At 36.0% G+C, this 6,602-nt stretch overlaps 1 long non-coding RNA gene across 1 annotated transcript in view; it reads right to left on the bottom strand.

The window, feature by feature from the left end:
- Positions 1-886: 886 nt before the first annotated feature.
- LOC120409860 overlaps positions 887-6,602 on the bottom strand; it is a 108,643-nt gene continuing 102,927 nt past the window's right edge. Inside the window, exon 5 of the long non-coding RNA XR_005601676.1 lies at positions 887-1,531. This is a non-coding gene — a long non-coding RNA (uncharacterized LOC120409860). The remainder of the gene's footprint in view (positions 1,532-6,602) is intronic.

The following is a 6,602-nucleotide window of genomic DNA, read 5'->3' as shown; positions in this document are numbered from 1 at the left end:
TTTCCAGTGGAAGTTGACAGACTCAAAATGAAATAAATTAGTTACCTCTGGCAGTCTTGCAGTTCACCTTGGATGCATATGTGCCCTCAAAAGTGTTTACCATTCTCTCTCCTTCCCTTTCTCCCTCCCTCCAGAGCTCCTTTCCAGCCTTCCCTTGTTGCTGACTTCAGACCTTGCAGTTCACCAGGCTTGTTCCCTTTCAAGGACACTCCGACTCAATAAAGATATTGGGCAATGTTCCTATAGGGTAAACATTTTTGTCTGGCTTCTTAGAAAGAGCAAAACTCATAAGAAATGCGTGGAAGTAATAGTTACATTCAGAGAAAGCTGATCTAATTTATAGGGACTGAAATGTTTAAATGTTGGAGGGGTAACAATGAAACATAGTAGATATCCTGCCAGAAGCACATTACTTTGCCATCTCTGGTACCCAGGTGCAGATGCCCATTTCCAAGCTCCTGACCATTAGAGACTCAATCACCAGAGTGGTGAGAGAGTCTGCAGTCAGTGGAGGTACAGCTGCAACACTGACAAAACTATCCTGCCAGCCAGGAAAATGCTTGGATGTTTTCATAAAAGTAAACCTTTTCCAGATATCTCCTTAAAAACTGGCTTGGAGAAACTAAACCAGTAAGCATGGGGAAAAAACAGTACTTGGAAATTTAATGAAATAAAAAAATAATAATAAAAAAAGAAATGTTCTTCTCCAGTATGTTCTAGTTCAGCAAAAGCTGAGATATTCTTCTGTTTTGCTCAAGTACAGAGGCAGTATAGAAATCATGCTAAAGATTGTGTGTGAGGAGGAAAGACCATTAAGAGACAGGCTTCTATTTTATTTTTATTTCTCAAGGGTTTTTTATTTGTTTGTTTGTTTATTTATTTTACATAAGACTCCCAGCTGAGGATCCTTGAGGAGAAAGGGCCCACCAACTATGTTTATGTATCCTGGCTTGCCTATCCTGCTTGGCTTTCAAATTTTTTTATGGAAAATGGACTTGTTAAAAAAAACATAGCTCAAATTGCCTTTAGCAATTAAGTTTCTTATCATTGACATAATTGATTCTATGTTTAATGGTGATGATCCTGATGGAGGAAGATGTGGATGGCTCTGGATTTTGTGGCAGAAGGGAAGAGTGCAGGTGATTACTCCCTAGTTCACTTGATTTTTACACGATGATTTACAAGGTATGTAAATGAGCAGACAACCACAGAAGGTACACTTAATGGCATCTTAATGCATCATGGAATTTACGACAGGGCATGAATAGCTTGTGCACTCAACTGTTGAAAGCAGATGCTGCTATAATTCTACTTAATACTTAGAAGAAAAGTTAAGCATATTGTTTTCTGTACAAATGTTTATGAAACATTAATAAGAACAACATGCACCATTCAATGCTGAACATATAATGGGAAATCCTATCTTATAAATATTTACAAGCGTGAAATTTTGGTTCACTCTGTATGTTGGTTTCAAGTAGCACTTTGGTGATTCTCCATTGTTTTTTCCCATCCTAGTCACACTGGTACCCTAAAGAGAAAGGAAGAATGGGAACAAGTCATTCACATAAATATCTAATATGAAAACTGATTTCAGTTAGGAAAAGGCTTACACTTGCTTTTGTAGTAGAACAGTATTCATCAGTTTGAAACCAAGACTTTTTACTTCTAATGCAAGTTTTTGGCCTCCGTTATGGGAGGAATTAGTGAGCTTCATTGAATCTGTTGACATGTATATAGACATTCCAGATTGTTTTGTGATGGTGCAGTTTTCTACAGGTAATTGAAATGTTTGAATTAGTTGTTGTCTATTAATGATTGAGGGTTTTTCAAGGGGTAAGTATATTAACAACAAAAGTCTTTGTCCCCTTTTCTGTATAAATTTTATTTACTGATTGCAAAGATTATAATCTTTCCTTGCCTTTTCACTAGAATGACGAAGCTTTCAGTCAGTCAGGTTATTTGCATTAGGGTGACAGCCTTTGAATCCACACCTCTCTGACATTTTTGACAACGACACCTAGCAGCAAGTAAAATGTTATGATAAATTGTTCATTCTAAAAGGGAGATTCAAACTTTAATTCTTCCAATTTTAAGTCTTTCTCAATTGCTAAATATACCTTACTGCTTATGATCTGGTATTTCTAAATATCTTGAAATTGAGAGAAAATATTAAGCTTCTGATAGAAATTGCAGCCACATCTCTATATTAAGAACTTACTATTAGAAAACTTCTAGTCTAAATCTTAACTTCTTAAAAACATCGAAGTGGATCAGTGGAGTTTGAAATAACAGAAGTTATGGTATTTATGGACTTCGAATGAATTACAACAAAGAAATCTGAGGATTAAATGTATATTTTACTACAAAGCCTCTGAGAGACATTTTCAATTATTCTTTAGACACTTGGGCAAGGTGAAAAGTCAAGTGGAGCTTCTTGCACAAAGATCTGCTGGGATCCATTTTAAGCATTATAAATTTTGATGATTTGAACTGTTTGAAAGCTGGGCTTTTCTCTCCTTGGAAATGTCTGAATTTATGGTGGAAAATCAAACCTTAATTTTTTGGTATTAATCTTCAGTATTTGTATTTGGTATTGCTGTCTTGGTATGTCAGAGGATTCTTATTTTTGTGCCTCATGACTCCATTTATCTGTATCATTTATGCCCCCCAATTTAGATGTTTCAGAAGATATTGCTGTCTTTCCTTAGAGGACTGAAGACATGGGGTAATTTGTCTGTAACTGCTGTGAAACGCTGCAGTCGCATGTCTAAATCAAAATATTTTTTATTTCCCAGATATTTTTTGATGGCAAATGTGTAAAGCAGACACTTGAATTTAGTTGAACTGGCATTTTCTTGTGAAGCATCTTGTTTTTGTGGAAAGTATATAGGTGCTGCTGCTGGCAACATCCCTGTCAAGCTCCTGGTTGGAAAGTGGAAAGCTCAGACTACGTAACTAGTGTTAGTAAATAATTTTCTTTTTTTGTGTGAAGAATTAACCCAGGAAGGAAATGAAGCCCAGGTTGTCTTTCTGGCAGAGTCAAGGTGAAACTACAAACATACAGAGTTTTCCCTTTCTATGTAGTTCTACTTGGAAGTCATAACTCAGCACTAAGATATATAGATCTCTGCCTTTAAATATAGTTTCCTTAGGGCATATACACAGTTTTGGCAAAAGTGAATACTGACTTAATGATACTTTATAATGAAATTGTATTTCAGAATGGACAGGCTTTTGCACTTTTAATTATAATTTATAACTCTGTGTGTCGCAGATTTTTCAAAAGGTAAAACTAGGCCCATTTCAAACACACAGAGAGGAAACTCTTAAAAAAAAAAAAGCATCTGGCTAATATTTTATACAATTGTCCAAACAGTATTTCTTGACTAGTTTCTTCACTGATTTAATGTTATATTATTTGTTTGACACAAGGAGTGTGAAGGTACCCTAAACACAAATAATTCCATGTTAGTGACAAAACAGTGTATGACAGAAATTAGGATTTAACACTCCCAGAGATTAGGGAAATGGTCCTAAGAGGTTTTCCTCTTTGCTTGAAGAGATTTCATTCTCTGATTTCATGAAGCCCAGCTCTGATATGAGGTGCTTTTGAACCACTTTTTGAATCACTCTACCTCTGACAAAATCTGCCTGCCTTCCTGCCTTCCTTCCTGCATCCCTCCCTCCTCTTTTACCTCTTTCTTGTCTTGTCTCCTGGATGGGGATGGAAGGAGGGACAAGGCAATGTGGGTAGTTAGTTTACTGTAGTCATAATAATCTGAGAGCTCAATTAAATTTAATTAAATAAGTTTAATGACCAAAATGTTAATGCTGTACCAGTTTATTATTAAGTTCAAGAGTTAATGGGATTATTTTTTCTAATTAATTCTGTAAGCCTTTGGTCTGCTTGAATATGTGGTCAATGGGGCAAATAATCTTGATTACAAAACCCCCTTGAAAATGAAAAATATCTACCAGTATTTGTGGACACTGAGCTGAGTTTCAGTAGTGTTTTTGTAAGTAGGATCTGACTTATTCCCACAATGAATTTGAATGATCCAGCAAGGATGAGAAAAGCATTGTCTGAGTCCTGGCTGCATCACATGCCCTTTATGGGGGTTGTGTGTGTGTGTGTAATAAGAGAAATTCAATTACTTGGTGAGGTAGTCAGTTTACCATTACATAGAGTCCAAAACTAAGAACTCCACGTTACGAGAAAGGAATAATAAAGCCCAAAGCAACATTCACTCTCAAATAATTATTGTTCTCACTAACTCTTACTGAATTCTGCAAATGGTATTAACATGCTGATATGGTAATGCTGTGAAAATATTCCATTAGTGGGATATACCTGCTAAGAAAATTAACACATTCTTGCTGCTAGGTAGACCATTATAATTTCTGTAATTTTCTGTTAAATTCTTAAAAAAAAAAAAGGTGCAATTAAATATTAAAATTTTATTAATTATTTAACAAGGAATAATTTTAAAAGGTCCACATTTTTTATAGCACTGTGCGTGCTTTATTGTAGTTGACTTGCCTGGTTAAAAGCAGGCTGCATCTCTTGGTTTAGAAGATATTTGGAAATCAAACCTCTGTGAGAGTCCCAACAGACAGAAATACTGAGAGAGAGAGAGAGATGTTCAGAGTGTTCTATCACACTCCTCACAGTATTTTCACATGAGGTCTCCAAGGACCACAGGAGGAGGGCAACACTGAACCAGGAAGGGACAGGAGAGGTACCTGGCAGACAGCTCACCCTATAAACAGAAATAAAAACAAAAAGCTCCCGCATCTCTGATGGCTCTGGGTTGGATTTGGTTCTGGTCATTCAGCTTCTGTGTTCTTCTGTCTCATCAATGCCACTAAAGTACATCTCACCCTTCTGACTCTCTTATTTGCCTGCTACCACTGTCATTTTTCTTTCACTATTATACTTTTTACCTTTTCTTTTCTACAGGTGCACATTATAGAGGGTGAGCAGCAACTGACTCAAACCACTTTTCTATATGTGGTGTATATGCTGGTTTAGAACTGGTTTATTTGAAAAGTCATAATGTAAGCAACACAGCCTGGTAGTGTGGTGTTCAGCTTGTTCATTCTCAAATGGCTGTATTAGTCTAGGCTGCACTAGTGTCTTAGTCCTTCCCAAGAAGAAACCAAATGGCTTGTAATGGCTATTTTGCCAGTTTGTTTTTAGATAAGCATCTAAGCGTTAGGAAAATTATCTAATATTTAGCTAGGTCTAGGAGCCTTTTCCTTGCCTTTCAAATACTTTCAGAAGCCAGAAAATATATACTTTAATCAGGATGCCCTTCTTCATCCCCAAGGTCTTAAAGGGACTACAGGTTTCCTCTTGTCTGCCATGAAGAGTTGAGTATAATCTCATGATATGTTAGAGCTACAAAATTGGGTTAGAAATCTTCACAGAACAGGCTGCAAGCTTTTTATAAATCTGAAGCTTTTCTGTTTCTGTTCAGATAAAGAAAGCTTATGTGGCAACAACCCCTAAGGTAAAATGATACAGCTTTGACTTCCAAAGCTATGCTTTAAACTGTAGCATTTAGATTCAAAAGGTTCTGGAATTATGGTGTTTCTGTAGCCCTAACCCAAACCAGAAAGTTGTGCATTTGGTCATGCACATACCCTGACAGAACACTGGAGACAGGAAAATTCTTCAACCCATGTTGTATCTGCAGAAAACTTTCTGATCCAGGTGGATCTTGTTTACGGCAAGATTTTAACGAGTTATTTATCACATTGCATTTGATTTTTAATCATAATGCAAGTGGACTGAAAAAATAGTGAAGTATGAAAATATGTTTGGAATGTGGATATGCTTCTAACAGGCAAAATTTAACTCTTATCAACCTCGGGAACAGAACTTTGGATCACCTTGGTCTCTTGGTTGAAATGAGGTGGGGTTTCTTTGGTTGGTTGGTTTTTTGCTTTTGTTTTGTTTTGGGTTTTTTTACTTTTTTTGTTGTTTTTCTCATCTTAATATTGGTATGTCAGAATCTTTGTATTGAGAGCACTACATTATTTTCAAGTAACCCAGCAAGAGTCATTTGGCAGATTGAAGTTTCTATCGGGCTCCTCTCTATTCACTGCTTTCTGTAACTGGTAGAAAAAATGAATCAAGTAGTTACTTCTGTGGATTTTTATTTCTAATTTTCAGAAGATTTATGGATACCTTGAATAGAATTTACTAACATTTCTCAAGTTTCAGTTATAATATATGATAATATTCAAGTAAGATGTGCATTGTAAGGTTGGAGAATAATTTTAGAAAGAAAGGAAAAAGAGGAGAAGGTTCTTTTACTCTTGTATTCTTTTACTCTTTTATTTGCAGCACCAAAGTGCTAGCATATTCTCTTTCAGCTATTCCAAGTCAGCTCCAAATACTTAGGATGATGACTGAATCCAAACTCTTCCAAGGGCTATGAATTTTAGTGCAAATGTGAAATATATATAATGGACTTGGCTCCAAGGGAGCTGTAAAAATCTCTTTTATGAGACAAAGCTGGTGTCGATCTGTCTTTGACTATAATTTCAATAGCAGACTACAGTCTACTGGCTTCAGTCAAATAGTTGTCTTA

This window comes from Corvus cornix, chromosome 4 (genome assembly GCF_000738735.6).
Source record: "Corvus cornix cornix isolate S_Up_H32 chromosome 4, ASM73873v5, whole genome shotgun sequence".
NCBI lineage: Eukaryota > Metazoa > Chordata > Aves > Passeriformes > Corvidae > Corvus > Corvus cornix.
This window is presented reverse-complemented; position numbering and strand designations above follow the sequence as displayed.